The following is an 11,617-nucleotide window of genomic DNA, read 5'->3' on the forward strand; positions in this document are numbered from 1 at the left end:
TGACTACACCTAACCGATTTATATCCTGGGAGGCAATGAACTCCCACTCACAGGGCTTTTGCATGAGCAGTTCTCTCTGCCTGGTGTACAAGATCTTCCCCATGCTTCATCTTCATCCAGCTGGTTCTTACTCATCCTTAGAGTCTCACAATAGCTGTCCTCACCTCTAAGAAACCTTCCCTGGACACAAGCTAGGTTGAGTCATGGGCCCCTTTTCCTTGGCTGCCACAGCCATCTGGGTTCTCTTGTCCATCATTGTTCTGTATTATTATGTCTATTCCCTCTAAACTGAGCCTCCTAGACACTGAGTCTGTGATTTGCCCATGTTCACCTACCCTATGCCTGGCTATGGGGCTTTAATAAATAGGTGCTAAATGAGTGAACACAGTCTACCATTTTTGCAGACTCACACACACACATTGAGGGTTACTTATTGAAATATCAATTCATGTTTTGTTTTCACTGTTAATTATATTAATTACCTACTGCTGTATAGTATGTTATTCTCAAAACTTAGTGACTTAAAACAACAGCAAACATTTTTATTAGCTCATATAGGTTTTGAGAATCAGGAATTAGAAATGGCTTAGCTGAGTGGTTATGACTTGGGGTCTCTCTTGAAGTTACACTCAAGATGCTGGCCTGGGCTGCAGTCATCTGAAGACTGGACTGGTGCTGGAGGATCTGCCTCCAAGATGGCATACTGCATGGCTATTGGTAGAAGACCTCAGTTCCTCACCATGAGGGCCTCTCCAGAGGGCTACGAGTGTCCTCCTAACATGGAAGCTGGCCTCCCCCACAGAGTCAGTGCTTCAGAGAGAGCAAGGAGAAAGTCACATACATTTTATGATCCACACCATCACACACCACTGCTTCTGTCACATATTCTTCATTAGAATCAAGTCATTAAGTGCAGCTCACATTAAGGAGGGAGGGGGAACTTAGGCCTCACCTGTTGGAGGGAGGGGTGTCCACAAACTTTTGAACATATTTTAAAACTCTCACACTACTCTAGGAAGGAAGGAAGGAAGGCAGAAAGGGAGGGAGGGAAGGAGGGAGGGAGGAAGGCCGGCCTTTTCCCCTTGTTGCCATCTTAATAGGTAGTCAAACCCTAGCTTTCTGTGTCTTAATGCCATTGCCAGAGGGTATTTTTAAGAGTGTCTATATTTTAGAGCATGAAACCAAAATCACTTAGAAGATAATAACCCTTAGTCCTTCCCCCTCACCAACCCCAACTCTTGCTTGGAATGGAGGAAACAGAAGTAGCTGACTCTGAGAGACAGAGGAGCTCCCCAGAATTGAATAGGCGACAGGGATGGGGGTATGGATTCTTCCCTTCTAAATTCCAACTCCAAAGAATGGCAGAGTTCTGCCTACAGATACCCACATGCCCTCCAGCAGGGGAAACTATGGGATTCCTGTGAGGTGGTCATAGGACTGAGGCCTCAAATGTAGCAAAGGGTCTCTGTGGCCCACCATCTACTGAGAGGCCCCCACAGGGCCCTGAAGGGCCTCCTGGGAGCCTCAAGGACCACCAGACAGCAAGACCAGGCTGATCACAGCATCTTAAAACCAAAGCTGTGCCAGTACCTTAGATGTAGTCAGAGACTGAAGCCTCTTCCCCATTTTTAGGTGTCCAGGACCCATCCCAGCACCCTCCTCCCCACACGTTCTAACATGCCCATAAGGAAGATTAGGAGGACCCCATGTAGGCTGACCTGGGGATGAAATTCTCCCCACCTCGAAGAGTGAGTCTCAGAAAATATATGACCTGCTTTAGAAATATCTGAACAACTCACTCAGTTCTACAGTCTTTGTTCCTAAGCTCTCTTGAAAGTCAGGCAGCATTTTAATCAAACCACAACAAACAAGGATGAGAAGGGAAATACCTGCTATGTATGTTAGCCCTACTGTGTGTCAGGAAACTGATGCTTGTAATTTCATTTAGCCCTCATGGTGGGAATTCTTACTCTCATTTTATAGCTGGAAAAAAGACGGCATATCTGTGGAATGCCTTCACGTGTCAGTCATTTGCCTGCCGCTTTAGAATCTTCCAACACCTCTGCAATGAGCTATTATTACCACGTCTTACAAATGAGGAATTGGAGACTCAGAGAATCTAGAAAAGAAGCCCAAGACCACACAGCAAGAGATAGAGTCAGCCGTCCAGAGCTGAGTCTCTCCTTGCTGAGAAAGAATCAAGAATCTTTGCTTAAAGTATGCATCATCATCTGTCTTTAAAAGAATCAATATTTATCTCCTTCCAAAGGTCTTCAGTTGCCATCCTGTCCTTGCAGCCCCTGAGAGCTTCCTGAGGAGTGTTGAGCAGGAAAGGGTGGCCAGAGAGGAGCGCCTGGAGCCTCACAGACAGCAGTGCCCACCACAGGGACAGGGAGAGCCACTGTCAGCTCTGCAGAGTGCTTCTGTGGTAATTTGACAGGATTAAGGGGATTAATACATTAATGCATTATTAGCACTTTTATAGGAGATTTTCAACAAGTTGAGCACTGTGATCCCTATTTCCTGTTATATAAACCAGTAGTAATTGTCTTAATTGGCCCATTGTTGCTGATGGGAGCAGACAGAGAACAGGCCTGATTATCTCCTGGCCTGTGGTCTCAGTCTGGCCGCAGCTCCAGGTCAAGCCAGGAAGGCTTGGGGAAACTGAGTCTGAATGTGGCTTTCAAAACATCCAGCTCTGGGAGGTGCAATGCAGAGTCTCTGCTCTAAGAAGTGGAGCAGAAAGTTACCCTAGGAGTGGAACCCAAAGGCCTGGATTCCAGCTCCCACTATATGGTTCCCTGAGTGGTGACCTGCCCTCCCTGAACCTTCATTTCCATGACTGCAGATGTGGCTGGTGATTAAAGCCTCTCCGTGCATTACTGAAAGGATGCAGTGAGCCACTGTCAGTGAACATGCTTTGTCAATGGGGCAGGCCTGTGCTCGTGGGAGGGAGGGTTATCATTTACTTGGATGAACTGAATTAGGGATTTTGCCTTTTGAGGTCGTCCACTGGGAGAGAAGAATAACATCCCCTGAGGGAGAGTGGGTGGAATATGCAGCAGGGCCTGAAAGACATCCCTGGGGACAAGGCAGCCGGGCAAGGTAAGGCCATTGGGTTGTGAAGGGTCCATCATGCTCTAACACCAAGGCCCAGACACCTCACGTCCCTCCCACCAGCTGAGCAGCAGGTCACACAAGAAGCCATCCAGCAACTGTAGAACCCAGTTCCTTGGCGTTTAATTTTCTTTGCTAATTAAGTGTCTGAGTTGGACCCCCTACAGGAGGTGTATGTCTGCAGCTTCCTGGATGAGAATAATAATTGAGCCCTAGAATCACAGCTGCAGAAGATCCTGAAAGAACTTTTCCTACAAACAGACAAACATATCTTTTATCTTCCTCTCTCTACAAATCTAGGCTGGATTGCAGGAATGATGGTGTCAGAAGGCCCCAAGCTTTGTTATCTGGAAGAGAACGACCTGGTGGACTAGGAGGTCTGGGTGATCACTCCGACCGAGAAGCCAAGGATGAAATACAAGGTGAAGAGTGGCAAAGAGACAAGATTGGGGTGGATGCAATCGTTAGGGGAGAAGCCTAACTGGTGTGAAGCCTGAGCTGAAGCAGGCATAGCCATGGAGCAAAGGGAATGAGACTTTTGTTTGTTTGTTTATGATGAGACTTGAATCACCTTGACTTGGTAACCCGTCCAGAAAGCATGAGGAATAGAAATAAGATGCTGTGCACAAACCTTTCTGGTTCCCCCCATTCTGGGCACACAGTAGGTTTGCAGGTTGTGCTCCCCTTGTGGTTGATGGAGTTATATGGCCAGCTCTGGCAGATGTGTTGGGAGTGTAAGTGCCAGATGTCACTTCTAGACTGAACAGTTAATTATCAGTGTGAGATCCTTCTTCTCCTCCAGGCCCAACAACTGGTAAAGTTTGCAGTAATGGCTCTTCCATTGGCCTAGGACCCTGAGTGGTTACAGTAAGCATGGGACACCTGGCAAACTACACTAGACCTGTAGCATGAACAAGAAATAAACCCTTGTTGTTTTAACCCCCTGAGAAATCAGGGTTATTTGTTATCAGTATATAACGTAGGCTGTCCTGACATTTTACCTAAAAGGTGAACTTTACAGCCAAGGGCCAATGAACACTGTCAGGATAGTAACATCCATATTAAATAATAAATAAATAAATCCCAGTCCCAACAAAGGGCTCCTTTGCTTTAAGCCAGATTCACTGCCTCCAAACTTGAAAAGCAGTGAAGACTTTGGAGAGTCCGCCTGAAATTTCTTTGTAGCTAACTTTTGCTTTGGGGTCCAGATGCTGGGAGAGAGGAGGCTTGTGTGTGTTTTACATACATTAGTCACAGTGTACATGGTCCTGGATGCTGGCCATTGGAACTGGCCTCATATTTTAGCACATGCATCTGGACTAGGCAGATAGAAACCTAGCTATAATGAGTTTGCCCCTTGTCCATGACATTTGTGCTTCGTAGGGGGGAAAATGAGGGAAAATTTTTAATCCTAAAGTCTGTCTGCTTTCAGCACAGTAACTGGGATGAGGTCTAGGAGTCTGACTTGGATTTTAACCTAACTTCCCAACAAAGCCTGGGAAAGAAGTCAGAAATGAATCAGCCACATTTTAGAATCTTTTGTGGTTTTACTCAAATTTGCATTTTTCCCTTTCCATTGATGAAGGTGGAATGCTCAGGATAAATATTGACATCTTTGTTTAAAAAAAAAAATGACGTATTTGCCTGAGGACCCACTATGTGCAGGCATTGGGTTACCTGCTTTATACACTATCTCCTTCGGTCCTCATATTACCTATTTGAAGTAAGTATGTTAATTCCGTTTTGAGAGAAAAGTATGCAGAGATGTTTAATACTGGAAAATGTCAATGCCAGGACATGAAACTAGGCCTGCCAACTGGATAATTCATACTTTTTCCCCTATACCACCCTGCCTTGGGATTCATGATCAAAGTTATGTCCTGATAAAACAAGCACATCCCTCTAGTTATTGCTGGGTCTAGAGAACAGTGTAGTAAAGAGGAAACTATCTTTGGCAGAATCTGTCAGACCTGTTCAAACCCTGGGACCACTATTCAGTGGCGATGTGACCTCTGGTGAGTTACAGTACCTTTCCGAGTTTCTGTTTCCTTAAATGAAGCAGAGACCAAAGGGAGGCATGTGGGGATGATAACTGAGTGAACAGGTAAATGGACAAGATAATTTCAAGTAATGGCAAAGGCCATTAAGGATGTAAATCATGAAGCTGTGATAGAGGTTGGATGATGGTTGATGGTGAGTTGGAGTCAACTGCATTTGACTGGGTGGTCAGGAAAGACCTCACTGGAGAGGGATTGTTTGACATAGAATTTGGTTAACAAGAAAAAAGACAGCCTTAGAAGATCTAGGGCTGGAGCAATCCAAGAGGAGACCATAGCAGGTACAGAGGCTCTAAAATAGGAGTATGGCTAATGTGTTTGAGGAGCAGAATAAAAGACCAAAGGTAGCTTAGTTTAGCCATTCCACAATGCATAAAACAACATGTTATATGACATAAATATATACAATTTTTATTTGTCAACTGACAGGGTTTGGATATCTGTCCCCTGAAAATCTCATGTTGAAGTGTAATCCCCAGTGTTGGAGGTGGGGACTAAGTGGGAGGTGTTTGGATCATGGGGGTGGATCCCTCATGAATGGCCTGGGTCATTCTTTTGATGATGAGTATGAGCTCTCCCTCTGAGTTCACATGAGATCTGCTTGTTGAAAAGTGTGTGGCACCTCCTTTCTTCCCCTCCACTTCCCCCTCTCCTTCCCCCCTCCCTCTCCCTCTCCCTCTCTTGCTAAGTGACTGCCTGCTTCCCTTTCATCTTCTGTCATGATTGTGAGCTTCCTGAGGCCCTCATCAAAAGCAGATCCCAGCACCATGCTTCCTGTACAGCCTACAGAACCATGAGCCAATTAAACCTCTTCTCTTTATAAATTTTTCAGCCTCAGATATTATTTTATAGCAACACACAGCCTCATATAGCTATTTTAAAAATAAAAAGTTAATAATCATTATTAAATAAATAATAATTTTTTAAAAGACTAGTGGTGCAGCAAAATAATGACAAAGGGAAAGTTGGAGGGATAGGTGAGAGCTCAAGGTAGCCAGGAGAGCACAGAGGACCATGAGAGCCATGGTCAGGCAGTGATGCATCAGTCCCACCTCTGTCATGTACTTTTCTCTGAAATTTGGCAATGTAGAAGATTCCAGGATAGGGCCTCTTCATCAAAGATAGGCAAATGAGAATGACTATACCTTAGAAAGCAGATTTGGTGAGTCCCTATAAGTATATAACCTACGGCCAACACTGCATTTTTTAGGGAGATGCCAGCTGCTATAACAAATAAATCCCTTCTTCCCCAGGTAACAGGTCAATGTGGGTGCTCCTGGTTGGCAGGTGGCTCTCTGTATGATTCAGTGACCCAAGCTCCTTCTGTCTTGTGGCTCTGCCATCCCCTAAGACCTTGGAGTCCCCTGCATCTGGCTCACAAGAAAGGAAAATACGTGTATGAATCAGGTACAACCTCTTCTTAAACACTTTCATCTAGACATGACATACATTGCTTCCACTCACAATCCAATGGCAAGAACTAATTACATATTCCCCCCTAGATCCAAAGGATGCTGGGAAATGTAGTTTATGATTGGGCAGCCATTCCCTAGAAACAACGCTGCCCAAGGAAGAAAAACATAAATTCTGGTAAACATGATGCCATAAATACTGAAGGAAGAGAGTTGCTATGGTGCATCTGTGTTACCACAGAGGAGTGAAGTCAGGCCACATGCAAACCAGAAGACCACTGCCTACCCTGTGCCTTGAAGCCCTGGACAGGAACTTCGCATGCCATTGCTTCTTTGGGATGAAGAGCTCTCATCTGGGAAAAAGAAATTGGTAACAGTTGAATCTCAAGAGGTTTTTTCACCCATGGAAGCCCATGAGCCCATGAAACAGAGGGTTTTCCTTGCCCTCTGGCTGCTTACAGTTTAACTTGGACTATCAGGAGCTTGTGGCTCCTGCCTGGGTAGGGCCATGTGGTTTAGGATGAGAAGAAGAAAAGGAGGTGCCTGGTACCCAGAATAATGTGGTGCCCCATGCTTACGTCTCTAGTGGCCTCATCTCTGCCTCCATCATGATGAGCGGAAAGACAGACTTCCTTTCTTGCCTGAATTCCCTTCCACAGATTACTTGAGTCTAATCCACATGGTTAGGAATTTGCAAAACCTTATGCCATTCTACTGAATAGACTTTGGAGCAGTCTGTTTCCAGAGAATGTCTCGAAAAGGTGGAGAGAAAGAGAGTGAAAGAGGTGAACAATCAGAGGGACTAAGGTGAGAAGAGACAGGCAGACAGACATTCAGACAGGGAGTTCAAGGTAAGGAAAGAAAGAGCAAGTCAGGCCAAAAGTCCAAGGTGGAAAGGAGAAGGGAAGGGGAAGGAGGAGATGCTGGATGGGCAGGCCCAGGCTGGAGGTAGGGGTGCAAAGAAGATGGACAGACAGAGAGACAGACTGCTTGTCCAGGGTACAAACAGAAGCTTCCCACACCCAGTCATGAGATAGAGATGCAGAGGCACCCACCGAGACAATGGCATAGGGAGACAGATGGTAGTAAGTTCCAGGGAGACATGATTCCAATCAAGCCCATTGAAATGGATTGGGAAGTTCAGGAGGCAGCAAAGCGTGGGATTGGGAGGAGGTGGGAGGGGAGGGTCATGACAGAACAGGTTGAGTGAGCTTCTGCCAGGGACAGGGCTAGGGCAGCTGCTGACGAGATCGCAGCAGCATGGCCTCGGCAGGAAGAGCCCTCTGCTCACCCTTCCACTGCAATTGGACTCACCTGACAGTGGAATGAGTAATGAGTTCATTAAAACCTCAGTACCCTTTCCTGAAAAGAAGATGAATGTGGTTGAGAAAGGGAAGGCGTGTGCCTGCATGCGTGTGGTGCCCACAGCAGCCCTGACACCCTGCTTAAGGCAATCATATCCTTCTCCTGCTTAGAAGTCTCCCAAGGCTCCCCATCCATCGTGAGGGTCAAGTCTAACCCCTTGGCCTGGCATTCAAGGCCTTTCCAGAGCTGGTCCCTGCTGCCCTCTTTGACCTCAGTTTGTACCACTTCCCTTTCTTACAGGGAAGCCAGTCTTTCCAACCTGCTGGTAGCTCCCCACAAAGGCACGACTATAGCACAAGGCTCTCATTCCCCAGGAGGTACTCTGCCTGGAATGCCCTTCCCCTGCTCACAGGTGTGTTTGTGTAGTAAGCTCCTAGTCATCATTCTGAACCTTGTTCCAGGTCACTTTCTCTGCGAGGCTTCCCCTGTCCAGCAGAGCTGGTCATGCCTCCTCTATGATACGTAGGCTCCAAGAAGCCCTGTTACAGAATTCATCATTGTGAATTTCCCTAGATGCCCACTCCTCTGTATCTCTGTATTTCATTAATGTCTGTATCCAGGAGGCATGCACAGCACGGTGAGGTTAAGAGCAGAATTTTACAATCAGGGAGCCACGGATTCAAATCCCTGGTTGCACCACATCAGAGGGGTTGGGACCCTGGGCAAGCCGCCTTGCTAAACCCTGGTTTTCTGGAACTCTGAAGTGGGGATGAATATACCTACCTCCAGGGCTGCTCTAAGGAGAAAATGAGATGATGTTTGCTTGATGGAGTCAAAAAATGAAACCTTGTGTCAATAATGGCACCAGATTTCAGGTGGGAAGAAGGGGGCTCTGATCTTTCAGATTTCTGAGTGTGGAAAAACCTTTTCCCATCCCACTCCACGCTCTGCCCCTCACCAGCCTGAACCTTGGAGGATTGACTTCTTCCCTCCCAGCTTCAGTTTCCTCACATAGAAGATGAGGATAATAGTCTTCCCTATGTTACAGGGTCATTACAAGGATTAAAGAAGATTTTGCAGATTGGAAACCTGAAGTGCCTGAAATGGAGGCATAAAGTTCAAAGTAAACATGAGTGTGAGTTTTGGAAAATGCCTTGATAAACTATTTGGGTGGAAGGAAACCAGAAGGCAGGTCTGGAGTTCAGGGCCAAGGGAGTGCAGAATTGCTCTGCATTGGTAAAGAAGAGGCTACTTTTTTCTCTTTTGTCTCCTTCCTTCTCTCCTTCCTTTCTGTCTATATGGTTTTTTTTTTTTAAGTTTGATACGGCATGTCATATGGTGACTTTTTAAAAAAATGATGTCAAGAGCCAGGCATGGTGGCACAATTCTGCAGTCCCAGCTACTCTGGAGACTGAGGCAGGAAAAGCACTTGAGCCCAGGAGTTCAAATCCAACCTGGGCAACTAAAAATAGATAGATAAATAAACAAACAGTGATAGGCTTATGATTGGCAGGCTGGGTAGTTGGTTGGTTTGCTGGCTGGCTAGGTGACTGGTTAGTCTGTGGATTGGATGGTGCATTGGCTGGTTGCTTGACAGGGAAGGGAGAAAAGAGAGAAGGGAAGAAAGAAGCCAGAGAGCTGAGTAAGTGACCAGACTCTATGTAAGGTGGGATGGCCAGGGCAGAATACCCAAGAGTGTGGCAGTGAAAAGAGTCCTTTAAGAACTGGGGTGGCTGATATCCCTGCTGCTTGCATCACCACAGCTTCAAACATGTCTCTTTTTTTCCCCTTAAAGACCAACGTGACAGTAAACTTAGATTATCTCTGCAGCTGCAAACCTTCCAGACAGTCCATGCCAAGTCCACCAGTGACTCTTTGTGGAAATCAAGGAATGAGACTAAGTTCCAAATCTTGTAACAGGAACATGTGCAGAAAGAAAGACCTTCCAGAAAGTAAACTGACTCAGTGGAAACAGAAACTCAGAATTAGAGATGCCTTTGAATGAACCCCCTCCTCATAAAACACACACACACTGCCCTGGAAATACAGAAAACACAAGGGGGGGGTTTAGGCTTTCTATAAATCATGAAGTAAGGATCCAAGTTGATCTTATCTAGCTCTTAAGGAGCAAAGTATGCCCTGCTGGTACTTTAGTTGAATCAGAAAATTGCTTAGCACAGTATTTGTCACTTAAAATGTGCCCAATAAGCAGAAGTGGTCGTGGTAAGCCTCTGCTATACACAATAGGATGAAGTTGGGATGAACTTCACGAGGTGACCTAGTCAAGCCCTCAGATGTTTGAGTTACCTCCTACTCTGCCCCCTCAGCACCTGGTAAGCAGTCCTTGGATACTTCTAGGAACTGGGACCTCGCTCCCTCTCCAGATGCCTGTTGGATGACTTGGACAGCTGGGGGTCTTCTTTATATGGATTTAAAGCCGGAATCCTGTGATTTCTACCCACTGGTTTTCCACAGATGTTCTCATCGCTTACGTGTAGGTTTTTTGTTGTTTCAGGCTTTGCTTTTTTATGTCACAAGAAATGTTGAAACAGTTTTTTCCAGCTGTGTAATCTTCCTTGTCATTTTTGCAGGCTTTTAGCAGGCCCTGCTGGCATCTTTCAAGCTTATCTCTAATTCCAAATACATTAAAGAGGAAAAAAAAGGAAAGAGAGTAAAGTATTTGGAGTCAAATAAAGTTACCTATACATTTTGTTCTAACTTGTAGGGCAGTCGACATGCTTTTACTCTGGTACCAACTCTTTCTTTTTATAAACCTCCATCACCCCAAAGGCAGTGAAGCAATGGAAACCAGTCAGGACCTAGTAGTGGGAGGTCTGGGTTCTAATCCCAGCACTGCCCCTCACGAGCTGGGTGACCTGAGCAAACCACCCATCCCCTCTGAGTCCAGGAATAACAATACTTACCTTGAAGTTATGGGTGGATTAAAGTATTCAGAGTGCTTAAGCCAATATCTGACACATGCTGTGTGCTCAATGAATGGCAAGATTTAAACAGAAATCTCTCCCTGGCTGATTTCATGGGGCTCTTAGCCTAGGGGAATGCAAGCAAAGAGACATCTGGTTCCTATAACCAAGAAGCCTGAAATCTCCTCGAGGTGGTTGGGTGGAAGCATTTATCCATTTGTTGGTTTAGTCAATGTACAGTAAGAACATGAAGAGCCCCATGCTCAAACAAATTAGGGGCATGGATGAAAAACACAGGGCAGTAATGTACACTAGAGAAAACACCCTTGACAGCAGATATATCTGATTTTGAACCCTTGCCCTGTGTGTTAGTCAGGGTTCTCCAGAGAAACAGAACCAATAGGATACATAGAGAGATAAATAAGAGGGAATTTATTATGGGAATTTGCTCATGCAATTATGGAAGCCAAGAAGTCCCACAACATGTCAGTCTGCAAGCGGGAGAATGAGGGAAGCTGGTGGTATAAATCGGTCTGGTTCTGAAGGCTGGAGAAGCGAGTCCCTGTGTCTGAGGGCAGGAGAAGCTGGATGTCCCAGCTCAAGAACAGAAAGTGAATTCTTCCCTCCTGAACCTTTTGGTTCTATCTTGGCCATCAATGGACTGGATGATGCCCACTCACACTGGTGAGGGCAGATTTTCTTTTTCTCTTTTCTTATTTATTTTGTTTTATTTTATTTTTTGAGACAGAGTCTCACTCTGTCACCCAGGCTGGAGTGCTGTGGCATAATCTCGGCTCATTGC

At 45.7% G+C, this 11,617-nt stretch overlaps 1 long non-coding RNA gene across 1 annotated transcript; it reads left to right on the forward strand.

Annotated features, from left to right (window-relative positions):
* Window positions 1–2,269: 2,269 nt before the first annotated feature.
* Window positions 2,270–5,998, forward strand: LOC128928184 (uncharacterized). Its single transcript, XR_008472975.2, has 3 exons — window positions 2,270–2,428; window positions 3,005–3,105; window positions 3,418–5,998. It is a non-coding gene; the product is annotated as an uncharacterized LOC128928184 (long non-coding RNA).
* The last annotated feature ends 5,619 nt before the right edge of the window (window positions 5,999–11,617 follow it).

This window comes from Callithrix jacchus, chromosome 1, assembly GCF_049354715.1.
Source record: "Callithrix jacchus isolate 240 chromosome 1, calJac240_pri, whole genome shotgun sequence".
NCBI lineage: Eukaryota > Metazoa > Chordata > Mammalia > Primates > Cebidae > Callithrix > Callithrix jacchus.